The following is a 13,923-nucleotide window of genomic DNA, read 5'->3' on the forward strand; positions in this document are numbered from 1 at the left end:
GATTCAATCAGTGACTTGGACTCTGTCCCTGGACTTTACCTCCTTGGATTTAGTCATTTAGTCACTGACTCTAGAGCCTTGACTTGTCCTGTAACTTGGACTCTGATCCTGGAATTCCACCTTGGTTTGGGTACCTTGGATACCTTGGCTTAAAAACAAAGCCAGACCACCTACGACTTAGTCCTTAACAAGGTATTACTAAGGACTGGCCTGCATGGGTGGATCTATGATTTTGAAAAGTGTAAATAGTGCCCAGGGGTGTGAAATAGCTTCTCCTGTTCTTTCTCCTACTAGCAGGCAGCAGAATTGCAAACAGAAAGAATTAAAAAGGGGATGTGATGGTTTAACACCTGTGGAGTGAAGAACAATGAAGAATTAAATTAATTCACTCCCTTAGCTGCCTGAATAGTAATGCTACAGCTGCTTCACTATGGAGCAAAAAATCGATGGAATCAGTTTATGGGGCTTGATTTTTTTGTTTGTTTGTTTGAGGGAAAATGCATGTGTTGTACTCAAGAAAATGTGTTTTCTTGCCTGGCAGTATGGTTCTGAATCTATTTGAGATGCTTTGTTAGTGAATGGAAGACAGGACATCGGTACAATTCCTCAGCTGTTCCTTAAGTGCCTTTCCATCTTTAGAACTAGACAAAAAGAGAAGGCAAGGACTTTTGTTTACAAGAATATCTTTGCTGTGGGTGCTGTGTGCCAATTTTTTTCAACTGACCTGAACAAAACAAGCTGCACATGACTTGTCGTATTTAAAAATACATGCTCATACTAATCTTAAGGATATTTTAGCTGTTGTCATCTTGTTCATGCTGAGGTTCATAGTTCTAAGAATTAAAATGACAAATATCAGTGGGCACAAAAAAGCTATCAAGGTGAACACTTGGCAAGATAAAGTGACTGCCCATGATCAGTGGGGTTGTGACAGTAGGGAATATGGATAGCAAAATCAAGGCATTAGGGAGGAGACTTTAGCACAGCAGAATGTAATTACCATGTGTAACACTTCCATTACTTATAAAAAATTCTGCTTTCTTACCAGAACCCTTTTTTAATTAATTAATTTATTTTTATTTTTATTTTGTATATAGAATGGTGAAAATGTGAATCAAACATCAGCAAACCTATCCTCAGTGTGTAAAATAGGATACAATTCTTGCAGCTCATTGTAAAGTGATATGTTTTATACAGGGTCATTATAAAGTCCTTGTGCACTTTTAAACTTGAATGACTTAGGTTGTGGGTATGATAGAAACAGTCTGTAAATGGAATTTAAAAGCAAATGTATTGAAGTTTTAGGACAACTAGAGTACACAATGCTAGACTTCATAAGTAATAACAAATTTATTCTTAAATAAGATGGAGCTCCAAGCCACTACATTCTGAATCTATGCCAGTTCCTAAATGCCGTTTTCCTAGAGAAGTGGATAGGCAGAGGAGGACCAATTGCTTAGCCACCTCACTCACCTGACCTGTCGGCGTCGGACTTCTTTTTATGGGGACATGTTAAAAGTGTAGTTTACTTGTCAAAACCATGTTCTCTGGTGGAACTTAGGGCTAGGTTCACCAATGCAATTAGTGCAGTAACTCAAGAGCAACTGGGAAATGTTTTCAAGGAGTTGGAAGATCGGATTGAGCATTTTATCATGATGGATGGTGGTTATATTGAAGTCTAGCATTGCGTACTCTAGTTGTCCTAAAACTTTAATACATTTGCTTTTAAATGCCATTTACAGATTGTTTCTATCATACCTACAACCTAAATTATTAAAGTTTAAAAGTGCACTAGGACTGTATGAAGACCCTGTAGTTTAAGTAGCACACCAAAGGTGGTATTAGTTTATGCAGTGTTGGCTGTTAACTATCCATATACTTATCTGTTTATGAGACTGGACTCTCTTGAAGTTTTTAGCAAGATGGATACTGTGTAATCAAAAAGTAACATTTGGGGAGGAAGGGGAGAACCTGTGGTGTATTCATGCCAGCATAACAATCTTGTGTTTATTAAAATAAATATCTCCAAGACCGTGCCAATAAGTCCAATAGCAGAAATACTTCCTCTATCCTCCTGCTGGTGAGTGAGCTAGGTCTGAAGGTGCCATCTCTAATTGAAAGCAGTTTATGTGCTCATAACATTTAAGGCTAATTTATTTGTTTATGATAAATAACTGCAGGCAGCTTACATGGAAAAAGGGGGTATAAAGAAAAATTGAGATGAATTTTCCAGCTTGGCTGAGAAAAGCCAACAAATTCCCTTGTGTTATTACTGCAAGTGGTGATAATAATAAAAATAAAGTAAAAATGAGCCAAACTGATTGCAAACCCTTTCCTTGTTTATGAGCATGTACTCTAGTGACACTTTTATATGGGAACCTCAAATGTCTCTAGGTCCAATAGGAATATGAACCATGCAGAAGTGCCAGGTAGATCATATAACTGAATGTAATAAATGGGAAGCACCAGAAGGTCAGAATCTACATACTTTAAGTATTTTATACCCTGTAATGCTTTAATATCTTGAGTTACTTGCACTCATTTATAAATGTATCCTCACAACATCTTCATAAAGTAGGGCAATAATATACCCTGTTCACTGTGGGGAGGCACAGAGAAATAAAGTCATTTTTCTACATTCGCAAGGGACATTTCTGACAAGGCTGAGAAATAAATTGGTCTCTCCAGAGTCTCAATCTGATGCTTTAACCTCCAGGCTTTCTCTGTCTCCCTGTCCCCACAACTCGCTGTATAGCTCCATGCTGTTTATGGAAGCTAGCCAAGTTAAGTCTTGGTTAAATCATCTTATCAAAAAACAAGGTCCTTCCAGGAAACCAATTTAATTTGATTTATATGGGAGGTCAAGTAAGGTCTTTATTGAAATTTAGCAGATATTTGTATTGCAGGAACATTGCTTAATTACATAAAGTTCTGAGTACTTGATCCCCGGTCACGGAGAGGTTTTAGAGGAGAAACAGTGCTAAAGAATGTTCAACTGCAATCTGATATTTGAGTAGAGGTGTTATGTTTGATTTTACTTCTGCCCTTATTTCAAATAACCTTTACATATATGGTAGTGGGATAAAAGCTATTGATTGTTCTCCATCAAATGGTCACTGTTTTTCTACCATCCATGAATGTGAAAGGAAAGTTACCCCAAATAAGATGGTAGCCAATTTCTATTATTTCCAATGACAACAATGCCAAGGTTACCTCAGAGAAAACAACTAGCTCCTGTACTTTGTGCCTAGGAAACTGTACAAGCTCTTAAAGAGTAAAATATCAAGAACAGCAGGAAGGATTATGTAAGTATGGGAATGTGGCAAAGATTCTGGGATTCTAGATCCCAAGTAAAAAGTTTGGTCCCAACAGACATGACCAACTGTCTGGTCAGTAGTAGTAACAGACATGATAATTTAGAGACGATCCCATACTTAAAAGATTATGGAAGTTGGGAATTGGGAGATTGTCCCTCAGTTAGGGGAGTTAGACCGACACCAACAGTCTGCAGAGGTTGCCAAGTGCTCCATAATAAAGTTCATTGTTTAATTCTTCTCATTCACGTGTGCCTGTGTTTACTGAACCAGGTCATCACTACATGGTGTCAAGTGGCAAATGATAGAGAACTTGAGCTGCAAGCTAAAAAAGAAGTTGGAAACAGCAAGGGGAACTATATAGCCATGTGGAAGGACAAGGGCCACTGTAAGTGATCTTCCTGTACAGTTATAGTCTATGTCTGTCCTGGAAGTTTTGTAACTTCCACCTTCTCTTTTGATGTCAAGAACTACAGCAGAGAAAGGGAGGGGATTCAGACAAAGGAATGCATGATGCTTAAGATCCACAGAGGTAGAAGAGAAAAATCATTTAGCAAATCAGCTATCTTCCTGAAAACTGGGAGGAAGAAGGCCTGACTGTTTGTAACACTTCTACCTTTTAAAAAGGTCAAAATAAGTGTAATGCTGTCCAAAATGTGAGAAATATTATATGCAAAAAAAAAGAAAGAGGCCCTGGGGAAACACAGATTTTCATTTTTTTTAATGTGCAAACAAAAAACAGAACAATGTATAGATCAGTGGGCATGTCTACACAAGACATTTGCTATGGAGTAGAATGACTAATTACCTGTGCAGTAAACATTTGTGTCTACCAGGGCTGTGCAAAGTTTTGGTTGCTGATTGATTTGGAGGAGATGTGGCCCAATTCAGCAGCCAAATCTCTGAATCCAAATCAAATCGAGAGACTTGTGCTCACTTGTGGAGTTTTTTACTCCACAAGTACTGCATGCACAAACACTGATGCAGTTGATTGGGGCACAAAAATGGTTCAGTACGGGGATGCTATCTGCTAGCTAGCCCTACACTGGAGCACCCTCATGCCCCAGCAAGTTCCTCCACAGCATGTTGAGCCAAGACAGAGCAGTCCCTGGCTGGCAGGCTGACCCCGCAGGTATCCTGGCAGCCAGGGCTGCTCCAACCTGGTTCAAAATGCTGCAGTCCCAGGTACAAATGTAAATGCAGCATCTGGGAGCAATAAACTCCAGGGCAGTATGCAGTATGCAATATGCACTGGAGTTTATTGCTGGATTCTAATAGCATGTGTAGGTGCACCCAGTATGTTACAGAACTAAAGAGACTGAATAAGAACTGTGCTTTTGGGAAATGATTAAAGATAGAATTATTTGTGTCATTGTAAACAATGCAGTACAAGCAAGGCGATTATATGATGGAGAATTGTCCCTGGAAAAGACTGTTCAAATATTCAGCAGACACTATGAAGGCTCAGGCTGCAGAGATGAATACACCAAAAGAGTAATTCATGTACTAAGCATGAAAGACCATGGTAAGAAAAAGACACTTCCTGGGGTAGAATTTTCAATTGGTAAAAAAACCAACACCTTACAGGGTAGACTTTTCCATTGGAGAGAAGGCTAAGGAAGAGAGAGCAAATAAGCAGATGTGTCCTGAGTGTAGAAGCTAACACGGCCCCAAACATTGTGCTGTATTTTGAAAGCTCTGTTTTAACTGTATCAAAAGGAGCCATTTTGCCAGATGCTGCAGATCCCAAACACAATACCTCATATGTATACAGTTGAGAGCATACCAGATAAATTTTATATAAATATGGTAGAATCAAGCAAAATCAATGAGAAGGACTGGATTTTGTCAGTGGAATGCAAGGAACAATGGTTTAATTTACATTGGAAAATGGAGCACAAGTTAATATTTTACCACAGCAGGAAATATAGAAAAGTAAAATTGAGACTAAAGTTAGTACAGTAAACACTAAAATAGCTGACTATTGAGAAACAAATATACCTGTGAAAAGGAGATGAATTGCTAGCATCCAATATAAAAATAGTGTGTGCCCTATTCATTGTGGTACCCTACTAATTGTGGATGTGACACCACTTTTGAATCTGCCAACCTGTGACAAACTGAATATAATTAAGGGTTTGTTTTAGTAAAAGAAGATGCAACATGCATGCCGCCTGATGATCCTCTTGGCCATCATGGTGCAAATCTAGACAATTTTCTTAGGAAGAAGCCAAATGCTTAAGAACACAAGAAGAAACCTTGGAAGAAATATGCCTATGGACACACATGCAAACGCAATCATGCAAAAGGAGGAGATCAGCCTCAGCAGTCTGTAGCTAATGGACTTTTTGCTATGTACAGAAGCATGGCTGCCAAAAGTTCAAGTCAGTCAGATTTCAGTATAAGGACTCAAGTCTATCAAAATGTGGAGGAAGACCCTCCCACTAAATACAAATTAGAAACTCATTCCAGAATGAAGATATAATTACTCCTGTGCAGATTATTCTTATTTGTATTTTCAGTTATTTTTAAGAGGGAAGATGTAGTGATAAAAGTTAATCTAGAGACACTCCTTTTCTTAAAAGACTACAGAATTTGGGAATTGGAAAACTGTCTCTCAGCAGAGTTAGAGACAGAACAGCAGCCTGGAGAGTTTGCCTACTGCTTCACAATACACTTAATTGTTTAGTTCTCCTCATTCATATATGTCTATGTTTACTGAACTCCACGATGACTATATCACTACAAGGTTTCCTGTAAATTAATGTTGTGGGTTTTTTTTTTTTCTTTTCCATCTCTCTGAATGTACAAACATAGAGGAATTACTTTATTGGATACTGAAACTGAGCCAACCCTAGTGTGACTCATGGCAGCTGTTTAGTATTTCCCAGTAGCACTACAGGGTAGGAAGTGTAGAATGTATCTATATCTGATTGTAAAATTCCCCTACAGTTTCATATGATGAACTGCTTTAAGTGAGAATGTAGTGAAGATACCATTTAGACACTAAAATTAAACTACAAAAATGACTCCAAAGGGGTCATACTTTCACCTTCCATGTAAGGACCTTCAAGAGTAGCATCTAGACACAAGGTGCATCTGCATGTTCCATAATGTGCTGTTATTATGATGCATTAAGTTTACTACCTGTAATTACAGTTACTACCTTAATGTTTTGTAATCAGTGCTACTGTGCATTAGCACTGGTGTATGTTTTTTTGGTGTTGCTAATGTTCAGCAGACTAATTCTACTGAGCATTGGTGCATTATCACGGTTTTTGCCTACTGCACTTGAAATGTCTCATGTAGACATTCCCACTGTCTCATAATTCAGCCTCTCTTGAAATACAAAATATGTGTCTAATACCTCTTTCTTGGGTTTGGGACTCCACTCTACATACTATACCCCATAGCAAGTGCTGAGAGACCCTCTCATGAATCATTTAGTATGTTGTGTAATTATTTGAGGCCCTCATGACCAAGAGTCAAACCAAGAGTTCATACCAATTTTGTAGGGTCTTGCATTTGAAAAGAGGAGGGCTGAGTTTTTCCCTTGTTATAAATACCACTGTTAGGTATTTCTCCCAGCTCAACTTAATTTTCACTCTGAGCTGGAATACCATGTTGCAAAAGTGAAAATACAATACAGTGTAAAATCAAAATGGTGCTCACAAAACAATATGTTCCTCACAGACTAATGTAAGCATACCTTGACATATGGAGGGATACCATATACCAGATGTGGTTCTTCTTGTACTACCTTAAATATCCCATTTGGCCTGTTGACAGGTTCCCTGACTCCCTCTTCTCATGAAAACTGAAGGAATCATTGGAGCTGAGATGATACCAATATCCCAGTTGGGATACTTTGTGTATATATGAATAACTCACTAATTTTAGAGGGCCATATGTATTGACAATGAGAAATGTCTTTCTAACCCCTTTGAGCACCTGATTTGTAGCACATATTGCCATATGCTTCTCTACAACTATTTCAAACATAGAGTGTTTAACCAGAAGAAAACCTTTGCTAGAACTAAGTTGGAATGATTTATAAGGAAGTGGTATTTATAGTGTCTAACAGCAGCCAGGTGCCCAGACAGCTTTATTGATGTACTATCTTGACATGGCATGAAGAAACTAGCTGAAGAGTCAGAGACATGTTCCTTTTGTTTATTGATATGCAGTCTTCTATGGAAAATACCACATTTCTGAAATTCTTGAGTGTTTTTTTTATTAATGTAGCTGCCACCAGAATGAGTTCTGAACTGCAGCCACCAAACTAATTTGTTGAGTCACATTTGAAACTCTGGTCTTCTCCACATAATAAAGTTAAATATAAAATAAAAGGAAGGCTTGTCCAATATCTCACAGCTCCATTCAGGCATCATTCCTGAGAGAAGCTAAAAGAAAAACAATACCCACGAAGGTAGCTGGTCTGTCCTAAACATACTTAGAAAACATGTCACATACAGTGAATAGAAGATATGATTACGTTGTATACCATGTATGCTACACAGGAGCTGAAAGAATGGTTGTTTATCATCAGTACATGTCCATTCTTCCAATGGCAGAGATGTCATCCAAAATGGTAAGTCCAGTGCAACAGGATCTGATGGAGAGCAAAAATAATTTCAGTACCCAGAACATGGGAGTAACTTTGTTTAGATAGTTTGAATGAATGATTCTGTCAAACAGGTATTCAGTACAGGACAACTGTGGTATCCTTCTGGAGTTAACTCAGATCCCTTTTGTTCTGAGGTGTTGTATTTTGAATTGATTAATAGGTTTTGTCTGTGAAAGTTTTAAATGGACTTTCTTAGAAATACATGTGACAGAAGGGTTTACATTGAAAGTTATCTTAAGTAATGTTCACTATTTACATTCTTCAATATTGTAGCTTTCCGTGCCTATCCACCCGAGTGTCACGCCTCTGGGTCTCCTTTGAGCCTCACTGTTGCCTTTGGGACTGCATGGTCAGGCTACTGGGAGCATTTGGGTCAGCTCCCCCAGGGTCTCACTTGCCATGTCTTTGATGGTAATTAGTCTTCTAGCGGAAGGAATGTGTTTGGTCCTATCTTCCCTGGAACCTCCCCTCTGTCGTCCTCGCAGTCTCTGCTTCTTGGGGCTACACCTCCCCTTCACCCTGCCTAAAGCCAACCATGATGTTAACCATTGGGCCTGGTGTTCTGGCCGCAACGATGCTTGGTTTCTCAAGGGCTGTGGCTGTGGGCTACAGATGGCACTGACACCGAGTGTCGACCGCTGCCCTTTGGTATTCCCCAGTTTACACGGGGCCTGGCTCCACCCAGGCTTCGGGTCCCTTTGGCGGGTCCCTGGGTTTGGTACCTGTTGCCTGTCATCCGTGTCCGGGGTCTGGCTTCGTTGTCTCCATAGGTGTCCCAGTCACTGCTGCTGCCGGCCTCTGCCCATACCAGTCTCACAGATGACTCCTTGGGCCCTCGCTGGCCCAACTTGTCTTCTGTGGCTCCTCCTCTAGGTTGCCACCACATCTCCACTACAGGACCTTTGGTCCTCCCCAACCCCTCTGGACTGGTTGGGGGCATCACTTCCTCTTCCTCCTCCCCTGGCTTTCTTGCTGCTGGGCTTTTTATCCCAGCATTAGGTGGCCGCTTGGCCAACCACCATCAGCATGCTCTTACAAAGTGTACCCAAACAGATGCAGGAGCTGTTCCTGGCTCCTCCTGGCTCCACCGCAGGTTTTCCCTTTGATCTTGAACCATGGTAGCAGTGGTATTTTCCATAGGAGACTGCAAATCAATAAACAAAAGGAACATGTCTCTGATGCCTCAGCTATGGTTTCTTCACCCCATGTCAAGATAGTACATCAATAAAGCTGTTCACTTTTGCCGTTGCCAGCTGCCAGCATGGCGTCCCACCACCTTTCTCCTGCTGCAGGTAAGTTTTCTCTAAAAATACCTAATTCCTAAACATGTATATTGGTACCATCACCTGATTCAAACAATCATAATTTCCAAAACTGAAAGAGAAACAAGTTTGCTTTTCACTTGCAAACTTCTGTTGCCCCAAGGGTGGTCATGGATATATATTCTAAAACTTGTGACATTTCAGTTAGATAACCTCAATGGTCCTCATATAACTCTTAGCAGGCATTTGCACTTTTGAAGTGTAAGAGCAAGCTATGGCAAACAAAGTGTAAGATAAAAGCTGGAATTATGCCTCTTTACTGTCATATAGTATCTCTGGTAAGTCAGTGGAAGTAATGAAAAATATTCTCAGGAACAGAACTGTGCTTTGGGCTGTAGTTCATGGATTTCATGGAAGAATAACTTCCATCCTGACACTTGCAAGATTTCTATAGCTTCTGTTTTATTATCACCAAACAGACATGTGTTCTAAGTTGCTAATTTGTAATGCAGATCAAAGAATGTGAAGCTGCAAGAGTCCTGTCTTTTGCTAATAGCTTAAGTATTAATTTTAAACAATGTTTAAAAAGTATTTAGAAGAGAATGTAAAAGAACGTATTAAAGAAGACTTCAGGGTAATATACCAGATATTCTAATTGCCAACATTAATTACAAAGAAGAGTAAACATATGAAGGAAAAAAAAAAGTGTTTTAAGTATGCTGGAGTAGGATTAACAATAGTTGGAAGATGCCAAATTGACATTGGTAGAATAGATCTGAAAGAATTAGTGTCAGCCCAAGAAATGTGGATTTGAATTTTTCTTCCCCAGTTTCTGTTTAGGTGAGGAAACAATGATGGAGATAGTAATAGAATAATAATTTTTTATATGGATATGTATATGTGTGTACATGCATACCATTTTTAATATATATTTTAATATGGAATATATGTTTAGTTTTCTCAGTTAAATGCGGGGTGTTTTTCCATCTGTAATGTTGTGTGCCTCATTTTCCCAGACTAACTTATGTGCTGATAAACCTGAGAAAGAATGGGTTAATATTTTCCCTGAACTAGACCTGGGAGTTAGGGTAGGTTTCTGCTTATGCACGTTATTGCCACTAGAGGCAGGGGTTTCCAGTAGGGGTGTGTGAAGTGGGTACTATTCGATTTGGATTCGGCCTGAATCAGGGACAGTGATTTGATTCATTGATTCGGATCACTGTCCATGATGCAATTCGGTCGAATCTGAAGATTTGATTTGGACATAGACACAGCTTTAATGAATGCTGCAATACTGGGGTGGATGGAGCATTCCACAGGAGTGCAGCAGAGTACGTCCCCCATGTGCTCAGCAGCAAACCTGGAAATGGACCAGAAGTTATTCAAGTCCACTTCCAGGTCCACTGGGGAGTGCACTGGGCCCGCCTCCACACCTCCCTCAGCTCAGCGATTAGCCATGGGGGAACCCCAGGTGCTCCCCCCACAGACCCAGAAGGCACCAGTTGCTGAGCCAGTGCTTCTGATCCACTTCCAGGTCTGCTGCTGAGCTGGGGACCCCCCTGCAGTTCTGTGGGACACTCCATGCACCCCAGCATCGCAGCATTCACGAGCCGCCTGGTACCTAAGGGGAATGTAGAAAAAACATTTAAAGCTGTGTCTATGTCCGAATCTCCAAATCTCTGCAAATCAATTTGGAAGGTTTCAATTCAATTTGGAGAAATTAAAGGGTACTCTGATTCAATTCAAATTTGGAGATTCCACCACCGAATTGAGCTGAATCTCTGCTGAATTGAATCAGGGACTGAAGCTTCACATAACCCTAGTTTTCAACCTTGTTTTAGGTGATGTACCCCCGGTGGCCAGTCAAGAACTGGGGAGTCCACCAGCAGCTAGTTGATGAGCGGGGGGAGGTTCCCTGCAGCTGGTCAAGTGGGGGTGGTGCGTGGCATGCAGCGGTGCAAGCAGTGCAAAGTGCTGGTGACCCTGGGAAGGTACGCTACTGTGTACCCCCTGGGGTCTTCCGAAGTACCCCCAGAGGTATGCATACCCCCGGTTGATAGCCCCTGCATGAGGGAATGTGCCAATAAAAACATGATGGAATAAATTGCATTTTAAATGCACCAGAACACTACAGAATTCAGGCCACGCCACTTATAGACCTTTTGTTGTTCCTGGCCCCTACAAGAGCCATCAAAGAAACTTAGGACAAAGCCTCTTGGATAAACAAGGAGGGGAGGGGGGAGCAGGATAGAGAGACTGAGAGTCTCAGAAGAAGATTGTCTGGCCTTCTGCCTGATTAGAATGCTTCTTGAGATTTGGCTTAGACAATCTGACACAGACTCTAACTGCTCTATTTTGGTTAACCAAATATGCTCTCTTACTTAAGAAGGGCTACCTGTTTTGCTTCATGCAATTCCAGAGGCACTCCCCTTCTTAAAAGAAGCCAAGTCCCTCTCTAAGAACTGAACAACAAAATAGCTAAGAGGCCACAGAGATAGCTTCAGAAACCAGGAAAGCTGTACTCAGTCTGAGAAACCAGGGCCTTGTGCACTGTAGAAGCTATATCTGCAGCTGATGTCAAGTGTTACTCAAAGGGTGCATCTTCACATGCACTTTACTGCACAGTAGACTAATTTACTATTCAGTAAAGCATTACCTTCCACACGTGTGGCAATTAGGCTGGGGTAGACTAATTTACTATGCCATCAGATAGTTCCATCAGACACAAGTACTATGCAACAGTGAAGTAAATTACTGAGCTTAAACACACATTTAGTAATGATGGGGCTGACTGTTGGGTACAGTACTATCTTACGGCAGAGTAATTTACCATACTGAAGTGCACGTATAGATGGTAATTGCAGGCATAAATTGCACCAGGTCAGCCAAGCCAGGCAGAGGCCTGCTCTGCCCCAGCTCAAATTGCTGCTGTCCCAGGTCCACGTGTAGATGCTGCACCCAGGAGCAGTTTACTCCATCTTAAAGTGCTCTGGAGTTTATTACTTTGCAATGTGTGCACATAGATTTGTGGAAGCACCAGTCCTTGGGCCTGAGCCTCTTTCTCTGTCTGCCCTCCCTAGAGAGCACCTTATTCTCCAAAGGCACTCACCTGCCATGACTTGATGAAAAACTAGGTAAAATTCTGCCTAGGAGAAAGCAGTGCTCAATTAGTCAGGCAGCCCATCAGCAAAACTGGCATAGTTCAAAGGTGCTATTTGGCAAGACCCTTATGCATTCCAAAACGGGAGATGTCCCTACACTCCCACCATGGGCCTCTGTATCAAACTCTAGCTCCAGTTGTAAAATCTTCATGGCTGGAGTTCCTTAACAGTATCTCCTGGGGTTACTACTGGGTGGATGTACCTACACATGCATTTACTCCAGCCTAGATTTATTGTACAGTAAGCTACTGCACGGTAAGGGTTTTTGGTTAGGTGTCTACACATGTGAGGGGTTAGGGGGAAGTTTTTCTCCAAGTTCTCTGCAGCCCTGAAATGGGCCCCTTCTGCCACTGGGGGGAGCTCCAGGTCCTGTCTCCTGGTCCTGGGGAGCTGCCTACTGCTGTGGCAAGGACAATGTCTCCCTGCCCTGGCAGCAGGGAGTTCCTGGCTCTGTCTCCCCAATCAGGGGCATGGGTCTTGGAAAGAACTGCAGGGGTGGGGCAGGTCCCAGTCCCCATTTCTGATCTGCCAGTAGGGCAGCTAGCAGATAGCTGGAAGATAAGAGTCTCCTAGACCAAGCCCCTTGACCTACCCCACCCTTGAAGCTCTTTCCAAGCCCTGTGCTTCAATTACCCAATTGTAGCACAGGGCTGGGACCTGCCCCTGACTGGGACTGTTCTAGGCCAGCCCCAGGATGCATGGGGAAGTCTCATGAGCAGCCCAGAACTAGCTAGGGACTGCCCAAAACAGGACAGTCCCCAGCCACCTCCAGGCTGCACCTGCTTCCCCACACCTTGGGGCCAGCTAGGAACTGTCCCAGTCAGCTCCAGGCCAGATGGGGAACTGTCCTTATGTAGGGAGTTCCTAGACTATGCTCCGCAATCATGAGGGAGCTCTCAGAATGAGCTCCATGACCTTGGGGATGATGCTGGGAGATCCTTATCTCCCCAGCCAGCCCCCTGTGGAGCAGGAAGCAGATTTTGCTCCCGGTCAGGCATGTACACAAGCGCTACAGCACCATTACTAATATCAAGTAAATTTGCTACTTCCATTTGCAGGTCACAAATTTACTCAGTATTAAGGAGATATTATGAAGCAAGTAGGAGCACATATAGATGCATATGCTTATTTTGCAGTAAACTATGCTAATGTGAAGTTAAGCATCACATGGAGAGGCACCCTGTATCTCCCGTGGTCCATCTGCTACTAAAATAAAGAAATGTGGGAAGCTTAACTGTCTCTCGCTCTCCTTCAGGATGCAATCCGGCACCCAATCATGCTTCTCATCACTTCCAGTGTTCTTTTAGAGTCCCTAGGCTCCTCTAGTCTATCAGTGTTGGTCCTTGCCCTCCAGCTGTGGCTCGTGCCTTCTATATGAAGGTGATTTACCTGAGGTGAATTCAGGCCAAGGATCTCCTCATCTGAGGTCCTGGGCTCCCCGGAACATGGTGTTCTGGCTGGGGCATTTCCAGACAGGGCCTCTCTCACCAGCAGTTTCTGCTTCCCGGTGGGTCCCCAACAAGGGGTGTGTTTCTTGCTGTGCCACTTTGAGCATTCCT

This window comes from Alligator sinensis, unplaced genomic scaffold, assembly GCF_000455745.1.
Source record: "Alligator sinensis unplaced genomic scaffold, ASM45574v1 scaffold10_1, whole genome shotgun sequence".
Taxonomy (NCBI): Eukaryota; Metazoa; Chordata; order Crocodylia; family Alligatoridae; genus Alligator; species Alligator sinensis.